This window comes from Brachionichthys hirsutus, chromosome 10 (assembly GCF_040956055.1).
Source record: "Brachionichthys hirsutus isolate HB-005 chromosome 10, CSIRO-AGI_Bhir_v1, whole genome shotgun sequence".
NCBI lineage: Eukaryota > Metazoa > Chordata > Actinopteri > Lophiiformes > Brachionichthyidae > Brachionichthys > Brachionichthys hirsutus.
Genome location: NC_090906.1, coordinates 11,317,473 through 11,330,133, shown reverse-complemented (window position 1 = coordinate 11,330,133; position 12,661 = coordinate 11,317,473). Strand labels below are relative to the sequence as shown.

The following is a 12,661-nucleotide window of genomic DNA, read 5'->3' as shown; positions in this document are numbered from 1 at the left end:
TTTCACAAGGACTGGAGGCCCTGGCACATTTGACCCCTGAACCCAATGATCCAAAGTGGGTCAAACATTACAGTTACTGCGAAGCAATACAAAATCGGGTCCTCTCAGGCAGCACGCACCGATAAAGCGGATGCTCAGCTTTCACAAACATTGCTCTGTTGCATTGCTGCTGTTATTTTACCTCCACAACACACACACACACACACACAGTGTGTTGTTTGTGGACAGGAGTCCACGTGTGCCGTGTTTATCTGCAAAGATCCCGCCGGGCTGAAACGTAGGCCGCCTCAGTCAGCTAATGCATCCTGCCAATCCCCTCGCGTGACATACGGCGAAATCAATGCTGCACTGTCAGTCTATAGAGAGGGAACAGGCCTAAACCTGTTGTTGTTGTTGCACAACAGAACGGTCACCCCCCCCCCCACACACACACACACACACACACACACTTTACAAGGGTGAAACAGGGACAGGATAAAGACAAGATAAAAAGGTAAAAGGATTGACTTGCAGGAGAGGAAGATCCTATTGAGAAATCGATACAACTTTACCGCAGTGGATGACCCAACACACGCACACCCAGAGACGCTAAAAAAGACTCGCCATCGCCGGAGAGGAGAGGACGGATGACACACACACTGCGTCAAAGGCAAAAGGCGTGAGCACGTCGGCGTGTTTGACCTCCAACCCCAATGCTGGCAGTCAAATATCACGTGAACAGGGACGAAATTCTCTGCACTCACTTCCCAGGCCGCCCAATAAAGGCTGGATGGAACCTTAAAAGGTCAGACCGCTGTAGAGATTTTTAGGTTTCGTTTTGCACACGTTTTCGGGTTAAGACGCCGACGCAGCAAGAATCCAGGAGACGTACTGTAATGAGCTGAGAGGATCATCGTTTAGGGATTCTTTTTTAATCCGGCCTCCACTGGCTTTTAAAGAATAAGGAACCAGGTACATCCTACTAATGCTCATTGGTAAAAGCACATCGTGCACGTTCCATTTACAGGGAAAGTGAACCATGACTGTCCGGATGAATTTAAGGAGCTCGGAAACCCGGTTCTTATTGGGTCTCTGTCTGGTGAAAAGGCGACTATGGCTCCTTTATAGAGCCGCAGCGTAACGGAGCTGCAAAGGTCATCAGAGGGATTTAATGGCTTTTCAGGGAAGAAAATGTCACGCTGAGAGAACCCAGTAGGAGCGATCAATGCAACACAGAGAGAACAGCGGTTCTGTTGGGAACCAGAGCTGCAGGGCGAGTAGCGGCGGACACGAACCAAGTATTGTTGCATAACCGACCAGATAAATCTGCAGCCCCCCCCCGCAGTGACCTCCGCCAAACGTCAGATCACATCACTCTGGCTGTTAGCCTCCCTTTGACGGACAGCTCGAAATCCACCTGTCTCTCCGTATAACCGGCCCTTGTTTCCATGACGAGGACAAAGGCTGTCATGTCATTCGATGCTTCCTGTCTTCCAATGAGCTGCTTGTCCATATTTCTTTTTTTTGGGGGGGGGGGGGGGGGCTTGCGGATATCTCAGAAACAAAACAAGAAAAACTTTTAAAAGTTAAAAGCCTGAGTCGTTAAAGTAGCCGATCGCTCTACAGAGAGAGAGAGAGAGAGAGAGAGACGCAACATCACTTCCTCTCATTCTCAAGTCGGTGCCTCACTATAGTCGAGGCCTTCACGTTTAACAAACTGGACACACAGAATATTTGGACTATTCAAATATTGGATTCATCATCCGGATGGTTGCCAGGAACATCTCTGTCGATCTACAACAGGATAGTCGGTTGATCCAACTAGATTTATACAATTCTCACAGAACATCTTTAGACATTTTAAACATGTATTTACCGATAAGTGACGACCGATTACGTAAATACCAATATGAACAACCTCTGAACAGCTGGCGATCGGGACCTGGTTCACATCCCGGGATGCGAACCCATCAAGTCAGAGGAAGTCGCTGCTGCAGTTACAGAATTCACTCTGGAGTTAAGCTGCCTTGCTCAGCGTTTTTCTGAGGACGAGAGAGAGATTACATCACGGCCTGTGTGTGCGTGTGTGTGCGTGTGCGCGTGTGTGCGTTCTGGGCGGCTGATGAGATATTCCGCTACCCCTTTGAAAAGATGAAAGTGACCTCACCCAGAACAGAACAAATTCTCTGAGAAGAAGAAGACGGCGCCACGTAGCCCCGCCTCCTGCTCAGCCACCGGTGTGTTCCCGTGGATCCGCGACGCCATCCGTCAGCGGCCTGACGGATGTGCGGCCATTGCGTACATGATGGCTTTTACAGCTCCCCGTCCTGCCGTCATCAATCAGGAGGTGTCACTGGGGAAATTAAGAGCCTTTATGGAGGTCTATGTTTACAGCTGGGGGGGGGAGGGGGGGGGGGCGTCACGGCGCTCATCAACATGAAGTATTTCAGGCGTGGATGTGACGTGACCACGAGACTCTGAGGACAAAACCAGCAGGTCTGTGGCATCACTGGAAACCAATTAAATTCACCCGTCAGAAGGTGACAAACAGCGCCGAGCGAGACGGGTCGGTCCAGGGTGACGGAACCGAGGCGACGGAACATCCTCTAAAACGCTGAGGCAACATGTGAAAGACATCGGGCTGAGCGGGGGGGGGGGGGGGGGTGAATGCGTCACCGTCCCTCTATACCTCAAATGAAAGGAAATTCATGTGCCACATGTCTGAAAGAAAGCAAGTGATAAGGACCCCCCCCCCTCCTTATGTAGAACCACACACGTCAATTGCTGTCACACACACCCCCAGCCCCCACCAACTAACGTTACCATGGCAGCCAGCCACCATACATCGTAATTAGCTTGCCTGAATCCCCAAGGCTCTGACTGGTGGGATGAAACTCACCGATTCCCTTAGATGAGGACGGCCGCTGCAGTACGCTGGGGCCCCGAGTGCACGTCTGTCCAATAACGCGAGAGGTCATGATCAAGCGCTGACACACACACACAATAATCCACCATATTTTGTCTCACACCTTGCTCCGCTTTCCTTGCGTTTGTGAGCAGGTAGGAGCAAATCAATTCTCCATATCCAGGTATTTATTGCCAACACACACACACACACACAGCATCGGTAGTTGTGTGTGTGTGTGTGTGTGTGTGTGTGTGTGTATCTCTGCAGGGCTTCATGGGTATGTTCTAATGGAGAACGGATCAAATCCTGTAGCGAAACAAAAGAGTGGATCCATTAATATGCAAGAGGCTGTCGATGGCCCTCGGGGCAAACAAACCGCGGCAGCGATGGCGTCTATTTATTGCACCACGCAGCCCAACTAGGGGGAGTATGATACTGATTAGAGGCAGGTTTGATCCACCCAGGTAGAAGCTTTGCTCTTTTGGGGTAACGTTTTATTTTGCAGCAACACTGACATGGAAAGGTTAGCCGTTAGCCTTTGCCGGTGGGAGTGAAAGGGAGAATCAAATGCCCTGAGAGTCCGTGTCAGCGAAGACGGCACCTAAATGACCCAAAAGAAATCTCCTAATAAAATGAGTATATAAATCTTTTACAAAACACTGCTTGAATGTCAGCCTTCGCCGGTGTGAAAACTCTTTCACACTGATTGCACCATACGGCACCGCCACGGCACGGTGCTGTGGAAGCTGCAGGCGGTTCCAACGCAACGGTAAATAAATAAACAAACACACTTTTTGAAAACAAGATTGGAATAACGGCACTAAACCTTCCTTTGGTGTTAATTTCACGCAGTTCAAGCTCCTCTGTTCCTGGAGATTTGGCAGCCCGGGGGGGGGGGGGGCGGCGGTGAGAATCTCCTGACCTACAGGAGGGGAGATGAAGAAACTATACATGGGACTCGTTGGGAAAGGATTTTTGATCCGACTGGGAAGAGGCTCCTCGCAGATTTGACAGATTCTGATTCAGTGGAGACTTCGCCTTGGTAGCAACAGTCTTTAACAGCGCCTAAATGGGTCAAACACGAAGAAATAGGTTCCCTTTAATTCCCTTTAATTCACAGATGATAATTGCGTTTCATCGTTTCAACTCAAGTTGACCACGCCCGTCTAGTCCTTCCAGATACATTCTGTGCTCATCAGCGGTCCAGGTCGTGTTGGTTCACCTGAATCTGAGTGACTGGTCTTTGCTCGAGTGCGTCCATCAATCCTTTCAAATCTTAATGGCCTCACCCCCCCCCCCCTCTCTCCTTCTCCTCTCTTTCGCTCCACTACCCTGAATGCCTAATCATGGCTCCAGCCTTCTTGGGCTCGTCTCGTGTAAACATGCGGGACGCACCATTGGCCGGGACGGCAGGCTTAGTCTCCACTGATTGGCTGAGGGGAAAGGTACATGATTGGAAAAGGAAGAAGGCATTGGCTGTTACCATAGCAGATGAGGCTCCTGCCCCTCCGGATATGGTAAAGATCCCACAACAGCCACAACAAAGGATTTCCCCAGCATCATCCACATAAAGATATTACTGATAGGATTCTAGCTAATGCTAGCAGCACTAGCTATCTTGAGCATAAGCCGTTACGTATGTATATTGCATGATGCAAATGTGGAATAAAAGGGAAACGCCTCTCGACCACTTCCTGGTCGGTGAGCAAGCGTAAAGCCGATTGGTTGAGAACAAACCTCTCAATAATCAGTGGAGAAGCAGCGCAGCAGAGATGAGGGTATTACGCAACGCCGCCGCTTTGGGCTGACTCATTCCTCCTACCGCTCATGTGTGAGCAGCGCAGACCTAACCGTCCGTTTCTATAGTTACGGTACAGTGAACGGAAGAAATAGCATCTATTGATCAGGTTGATAGAGGAGCTTATTCCTTAAAAGCACATCCTCATGCCATCTTGACAGAAACACGGGTTTATTTATAATAATGGCTCTAATTGTGTGGCTGCAGCAGGACTCGAATCAATTGATTAATGATTGTCTGACCAAACAAATATAACCTTCAACCACAGATGGGCTCGTTCCTTCGTTCGTCTGGGTTCATTCTCAAGACACCAAAGCCGTGGAGTACATTTAGCTGCACCGCTCCCTTCTCATATTGCAATACGATCAGGCTCATCGGTCGTTAAATTAACAAACGGATTAATCTCGCGATCGGATACGTGTCATAAAAATGTGGCATCTTTGTAGCGGACCAGGGGTTTCAATGGGTGCCTTTGTTTTGAGTGTGGCGAAATGTACTTTAAAGGTTTCAGGTTTCAGATCATTGCGGTTTCTTTGATTTAACTTCCCTCCAAAAAGGACTGGATTTGACTAAAGAGTCAATAAATGTTTCTCTACTGTTTCTAATCAGTTTCTAATCAGTTTGCTCGTTGGACGGCAAAACGACAGCCGCTAGATTATTTCTCCCCACAACCATGTTATCCCATTTTACCATGTGTAACTACTTGAGCTTACACAGGACATATTAACACAGTACACCCCCCCCGGCATTTAAATGTTGCTTGCTGGCCTGCAGCGAAGCGGGCCTAAATACGCTGACAGGATGTGCAGACATCAGGATTGATTGGTTGTTTTTTTTAATGCTTGCCCAGAGCTACACGTTTATTCCGGCTTCCCTCGCCGTGACTCGGATTAGCGAGAATCATTTTTACAAACACGCCGGCGTGCAACGTGCGCATGCCACCTCGGCTGAGCCACACCAAAATCTGGTATGATCTTCTATAATCTAGCTTTCATTTAATGTTGAGTCGCAGCAGAGTGGAGTCTGTTATGCTAACCAGAGTAGCTGGTTACTCTGGCGCTGCCATTATGCACAGAAGTTCTGATTTTGGAGGGAAACCTGCTCTCGATTAATTCCACGCAGACGCTCGGGAGCCCACATTTAGTGATAATTGTGAATGACAATGACATTATTATTATTGAAGGACAGTTTGACAAAAGCAGCATTTGGAAACAACATTTTTTATGTTACAAAAAGCGCAGAAGAAATACGATGCACAACGCAACCGGTCAGAGCAGGAAAATGGACACCACTAAAATGCCGCGGCAGCTGTGATAATGGGTTCAGAATCCCTTTACCCCGCCGCAAAATATAATAAAACCGATAAACCCCAAAACGCATGCACCAAAAAAAGAACAAACTTGCAGCTTCTTACACCAAGAAGAAGAGAAGAAAGGAGCGGATGAGAGGGAAGATAAGTTGGTTGTGCTGTAGTTCCAACCGACACACACACACACACACACACACACACACACACACACTAATAGCCGTCTGGGAGTCGACCACTTATGCCGCTGCCTGGACAAATGAGGCCGGGGATGACCGATGAGAGGTCTGGACCGGAGACACGGTTTGGGAGCGTGCGCTTCCGCTGATGTGAGTTCGGCTTGCGTAGATGACTTCTTATTTTTTATTTATAAATGGTTATCTTGCGGTTTTGCATGCACGTGACATCATGCGTGTTTGGACCGATACATAAATGATGACAAGAATAGAAATGCTGCAGAAGTTCCCTGAGCAGCTGTGGTCCGACGCAGAAGGCCTCATGGGGGGGGGGGGGGGGCAAGGCGGTTGTGGCTTTAGCATCCATCCACTCTGGCTTCGCTGAGAGACGCTCACGCCGCGTGGCCGCTGCTTAACATTCAGCCATTAACACAGTTGTTAGCCGGAGAGAGAGAAGCTGTTTGGTAAATTCACTGCATTGCCTGGTAGGAAGGGGCGGGGCCGGGCTGTCTCACGTTACCGCCCGGGTGCGAGTAATCACGCTTACGTCTCGCCAAGTGCACGACAGCCTAAAATGAATGCCTCATCATTAACAACGAAAGCTCCCGAAAGCAATGGTTTATTTTTATTCCCTCGAGTGGGGGAAGCGGTTCCAGTTCAGCAGCACTTGACACGCCGCCGTACTTATGTAAGTACACTCATAATACTCACACAGATACACAAGTATGGGATAAAGGATGGAGGGAAAGCAAAAAGGACGGGTGCCTAAAAGGACTGCGGCTTTTACCTCTAATGCGAATAGTCCTCCTTTCTCTGTGCACATCCAATGTCGGGATGTATTCCGTTTCTGATTAAAGCAATGCCAGAAAACTAAAGTTGTGCTATTAAAGTAGTGCATACACAATAAAAAACATTAACATTTGGTCCTGATGATCCCATTTATTTATTTTTAAGCGGACTACCGGTAATACAGGGACTTCAGTGCTGAGATTAATTCCTGCAGGTAATGCAACAGCGCTTTGAATGAAAAGGCCAAAACAAAAAACACAAAATGAACCACGATGTATAAATTAGATATCTGGGGGAAATACACCATTTTATTTCACCGATTTAGTCGATTAGATCAATACAGTCTCCATTTCTAAGGTGAGACCCTGCGTGTAATTAGCCCACCTCAGCATAAAGACAAGAAGACGAGTCGCATGACAAGAGCTTTTCATCTTGACCCTCGTTTCTCAGCACAGAACCACCGTGTAGCGCAATAAGCTCTGGTTTTAGTGTCTTGCTGTCTGTTCACTGGGCCCCCCCAGTGGGGGGGGGGGGAGGGGGGCATGAGGACGATTGCACGAGGTGTAGGTGGAAAAAAAGGAGCGACCCCCCGGAGGGAAATGGCCAGAGTCTCCGGTGGCTGCTGAACACCAGATAAACATCCTGCAACATAACATAAGACAGCATAATGGGGGGGGGGGGGCAAGACGAGAGCAACATCTTCCCAAGCGCCGCCTGGCTGTCCTTCCCCCCCCCTCCCCTCCTGCAGATTAAGGAACACAGCAGTGCTAATCCCAAAAGGCCACGTCATGCGTTCAAAACTCCCCAAACACAACAGCAGGGACTCGCCGCCGTGCCTGATGGGATGCAGGGTTCCCTCAGTTTAACCCCCGCTGTGCCATTCTTCTTGTTTCTCCTCGTTAACGGAGATCCGTTAGAGTCTGACCTGACAGCGACGTTCACTAGTACGACCAGTCACGTCACAAGCAGCTTAAACAGTCACCATCAGACCACCTTACAGGCTGGACGTCGTCGGAACATGAAGTTCTACCTCCAGGTTGGACGGGAGGACCGGACTCTGAGCCTGCCAGCCAGCAAACAGGCAGACAGGAGTTGTCTGGCTGCCTCCCTCGTCCCTCTCTCTCCCTGTGTGTGAGGAGTTGTTTTCACTACAGAGTGGGTCGTCCAGTGATCGGTGGCTCAATGGTTCGAATCCCAGCTCTGACAGGGAGCCCAAATTGTTCCCTGTGAGTGTGTGTGTGTGGTTGTAATATGAAAAGGCAGAGGCGGGAAGGGTTTCTGGGTGAAATGGTTCGCGGTAAAAACAAGCGTACGGATCAATGGGAAGCGATAGCAGGACGTGTGCGTAGGGATCGGGATTGGGATGCGATGGGATACATACTGCTGTAGAGGGTGTCGATCCAGGACAGCCGGGGCAGACCTCGAGCGCTGAGGGGCTCCATCCTCCTTTCTCCCTCTCTAAGTCTCTCCTGCCTCCCTCTTTCCTGTCGCTACTTCTCGCGTCGTCTCCCGTCTTATCCTCGAAACGCAGCCCTCATCTCCACGGAGGAAACAGACGGAATCATTGGGGTGAAACGTCAGAAGGTACCTCGGGCTGGGGGGGGGGGGGGGGGGTCCGACAGGCAGACGGGCGAGCGAGTCGACGGTCGAGCGTATGGCTGAGCGGTGTGTGTGTGTGTGTGTGCGTGCGCCTGTATGACAGAGAAAACAACAGACTGGAGACAACCACCGCCGACCGTTGCTAGGGGAAGGGAGAAGCCCTCCTTCGCTCTCTTTGGCTTGCTTGCTCACTCCCATCCTCCCCTCCCTCCTCTCTCTCTTTATGTGAATGTCTCGTCACCCTCTCTCTCTCTCTCTCTCTCTCTGAGCTGTGAATGTCTCTTTAAGTCACCTCAGCGATTGAACGCCAAACTTACTTCTCTACGGCAAACCTCAAGCTTTCTCCTTTGTTTACCGTTTGCCTAACCAGGTAAAAGTATATATATTTTTATTTAAATGCATTTATTTTAGAAATTAAATGACAAAAGAAAACCACAAAAAATAAAATTAATAAACAAACAAAGTCAGCTATGATTTTGCAAAATGTCTTTAAGATGCATATATGAAGGATTGACCTTTCAAATCCATTCAAAATAAGAAGTAATGACTTAGAAAGAAATGATGATCAGCATCAATTCAGAGATTCCTCAAAAAAGACTTCAAGTGATTTTCTTCCTGCATTCCACACTTAAGATATTTTTACTGTAAAACATTATGAGAGGAATCGGTTCTATAATTTCCACGACATCATCGATACAGATTAGGAAGGGCAAGGTTTGCTTCCATTTCCTGACCATGTGTTTATGTCTGCGTGATGGTTGTGAATGCACTCCATGATCAGGTCAGGATCGCCGCCGCACACAACAATAAGCAGCGACCGGCTCAGATGTCGCGTTTTAACATACCGTACTCCCCTGCTTCAGTTTTCTGCACCCCCTCCAACGTCTGCTCACACACCGGTTGGATGAACATGAAAGAGACACGTGTGCGTGTGTGTGTGTAGCAAATGCAGAAACACATAAACATTAACACATAAGTAAGGGTACTGCATGTTTTTGTGTTTTCCAGGAAGAAGAAAAAAAATCACTCAATATGTTCACCAATGATTTCTGAGAATTCCTCAAACTAAATTCTGTAATAAAAATATTTATGGAAACGTTTTTACATTTTGACAACAGCCAGAAATTGGGTTCATGCAAAAGTTAATACAACACTAATAATAGTCTACAGATTTATTTCATTTAGAATCTTTGTCGAATTAGCACATCAGCTAATTTAGCTCTTTGCCACTCCTGTTGCTTTTAGGAGGAGCAGCGTCGAACCATCTCTGTTTATGAAAGTGTTGCCGTGGAGACGACATGCCGGTGGCAACAAAGCCTCAAACCCCTGTCTGCCCCCCCCCCCCTCCTCGAACCAGCATGGGGGAGGAAAGAAGGGAGGCAGAAAAACTTCAATTAGGACACAAAGGCTGACAGGAGCAGTACCCCCCCACACACACATACACACGCACACACACACACCTCCTCAGGCGGAGCACCGGCCCCTGAGCACCCCTCTTTGTCTGGCAGAACAACCCACTGTGTCATCTGGAGAACCCCCCCCCCCCCCCCCCAACACACACACAGCTCATCAAGCCAGAGGTCGCACCCCTCAAGGCATTTAATGTCAACCTGGATGTGTTAATGCATCTCATGGTTATTAATGATTATAAATTTGTTATAAAGGAGGGAATTCACACCGGCGTGACAAAAACATGCGCACACACACACACACACACACACACAAACATAACGGGGAATTCAAGTAGCACTTAATCAAAAATAGACTCATCTAAAGTACAGCTTTACACATCATTCATCTTAAATCTGGGGCAATAGTCTCTCTCTCTCTCTCTCACACACACACACACACACACACACTCACACAACTATATTCTTAAAAATGTGTGAATTTATGTGCATGCATTAGGAATTTCTCTAGAAAAATTGATTTGAAAATCTGAGATAAAAATTGTGCATTCTGAGGGGAAATTCGTTTTTTTTCTCGTATTCTTACTTTCTCAGTTTAAGGTCCTAATCCATCTCCAGCAGCTTTACTACAACAGAAACACTACATTTTATTCCGTGCCAGACTGTTAATGGCTTTACCTGAGTTGCACCCCCCCCCCCCCCTCCTGCAGGCTTCATCATTCAAAAGGCAGTGCCAAACATAAAGCACACACGCTCCACATATACCAACACACCAGGATGCATACTGCTATCAAATATTAATGTACCGCCAAGCTGTGTAGTAAAAAGGGTCATTACTACAGCGCTTTGACAAAACAACCAAGAATGCGACAACCAAGCAGCCGACATCTTTGGTTCCGGTAAGAGCACGAATCATTGTTCATAAAGGTCAACTTTCACTGCGTGTGTGTGTGTTTGAATAAAGGCTAAGCAGTTGGATTGAGTGAACACACAAAATACAGGCTTCACATCATCTAAATTTTAAATGGCAACAAAACAATTTTTATTTTTCTTCCAGGGGAAAACGGTTGATTGTGTTTCACCTCACAGAGAAACTCCTCTCCTACATCCCCAGAGCCGACCCCCCCCCCCATCCTGGGCCATGACTGGGTCTGTTGGCAGCCTAATATTCCAGTTACCACCTTACTCCTTCACTCGGGGGCTACATCCACTGAGGGGTGGGGTCTGGTGACCTTCTGCCCTCGTTCCCCCCCTCGGCTCGTGACGGGAACAACAAGCGGTTTCAACAAGAAGGAAGTAAGGTGAAAATGTGAAACCTGCCCTTTAAAAAAAACTGCACCTGCATGACCGCTCCCATCCACCCACCCCCACTCGTCACGCATTAAACGCAAGTCCGGCTCATCTGTAAGTGCATGAGAGTGAGAGAGGGCGGGGCTACACACAGGAAGTAGATCTCTGTACTACCATCAGAGCACTGGATCAGAACAGAACCCGCTGATCCAATTCAAGCGAGATAAAATCAGTGTTGGCAAATGGAGAAGACGAAAATAAGCCATTCATGAAAACGCAAATTCATAAATATTGTTTGGGAAATAAGTGATAGAACATGTTTAGTTTTAAATACAAGTTGCATCTAAATTGTGAAGGTGGAAGTACCGTAAGCCTCTTCAGTGGCTCTGCATTGAAACAAGCAATGCTAATGTGGCATGCTAACAAGCTCACAATGCAGAGGAAGGACCGATAGGGATGTCCAAAAAAATCAAATTAAACATATAATTCATATTGCAAATCTTAGTGAAGTTCCACTCTAAGTGCGCAGTGAAGGTGGTGCGCCATGCAGCCAGTCGTCACCCGTGTTCGGACGTGTCTGATGATATTCTCTGGTTGTTTTTCAGACCCATCCTTTGTTTAGGGGGAAGGGGGGGGGCAAAGACGAGAAATGAATATGCATTATTAAAAAGCCCAGAGTGCACCGGTGATGAGTGTCTGCTAGTTAAACGTGAATGCTTGACATCATCTGGGGTATGCTTTATTGTTTATTATGGTGTGCCAGTAGCTTTATTATTCTTTCTCTCCCCCAGGTGGAATGAGGCGATAACCCTCATGGGTTTTGTTTTCAGCTCAGCTACACAGATAGGTCTTTGTCTCTACTCTGTGGCGGTCAGAGCAATATTATTATTATTATTTTATTAATTCTATGTTGTATCTGTGAATTCACTTTGATCTATTGAGGTCAATGTGGAAATCATCTGAATCATGCTGTGATTGGACAGACACCAGATAGACAGAAACGCCCCTACACATGCGCACACACACACATACGTGCACGCCCCGCTGATAAAAGGGAACGGAGGTACTACAGGTATACAGTACTACTAAAAACTACTGCCCTCTAGTGTTTGGATTCTGTCAGCACAAGGTTAGAGATATTGAGTGAGGGGAGGAAGCGGAAATTAAGAAATAACAATGAGAAAATGTAAGAAAACTCAACAAAGCATCACAGGATTATTTTGCTAGTGAAGAAGAAAAAATAAACTTGTAAACTAATCCAGCAGCTCATTGAATGAGCCATTGATGATTTATGTGTAAAAAAATAAAAAAATCTGTGGTCCTGGTAGAAAACTGACAACAATTAAACTGCATTTGAATGCATTTAATTAATAATAAATAAAAAGTAGAATTCCCATCCCGTTGAGT

General features: G+C 47.4%; 1 protein-coding gene across 1 annotated transcript in view; it reads right to left on the bottom strand.

Annotated features, from left to right (window-relative positions):
- The window catches only part of abr (ABR activator of RhoGEF and GTPase), a 55,630-nt gene that overhangs the window by 36,915 nt on the left and 6,054 nt on the right, over window positions 1-12,661 (bottom strand).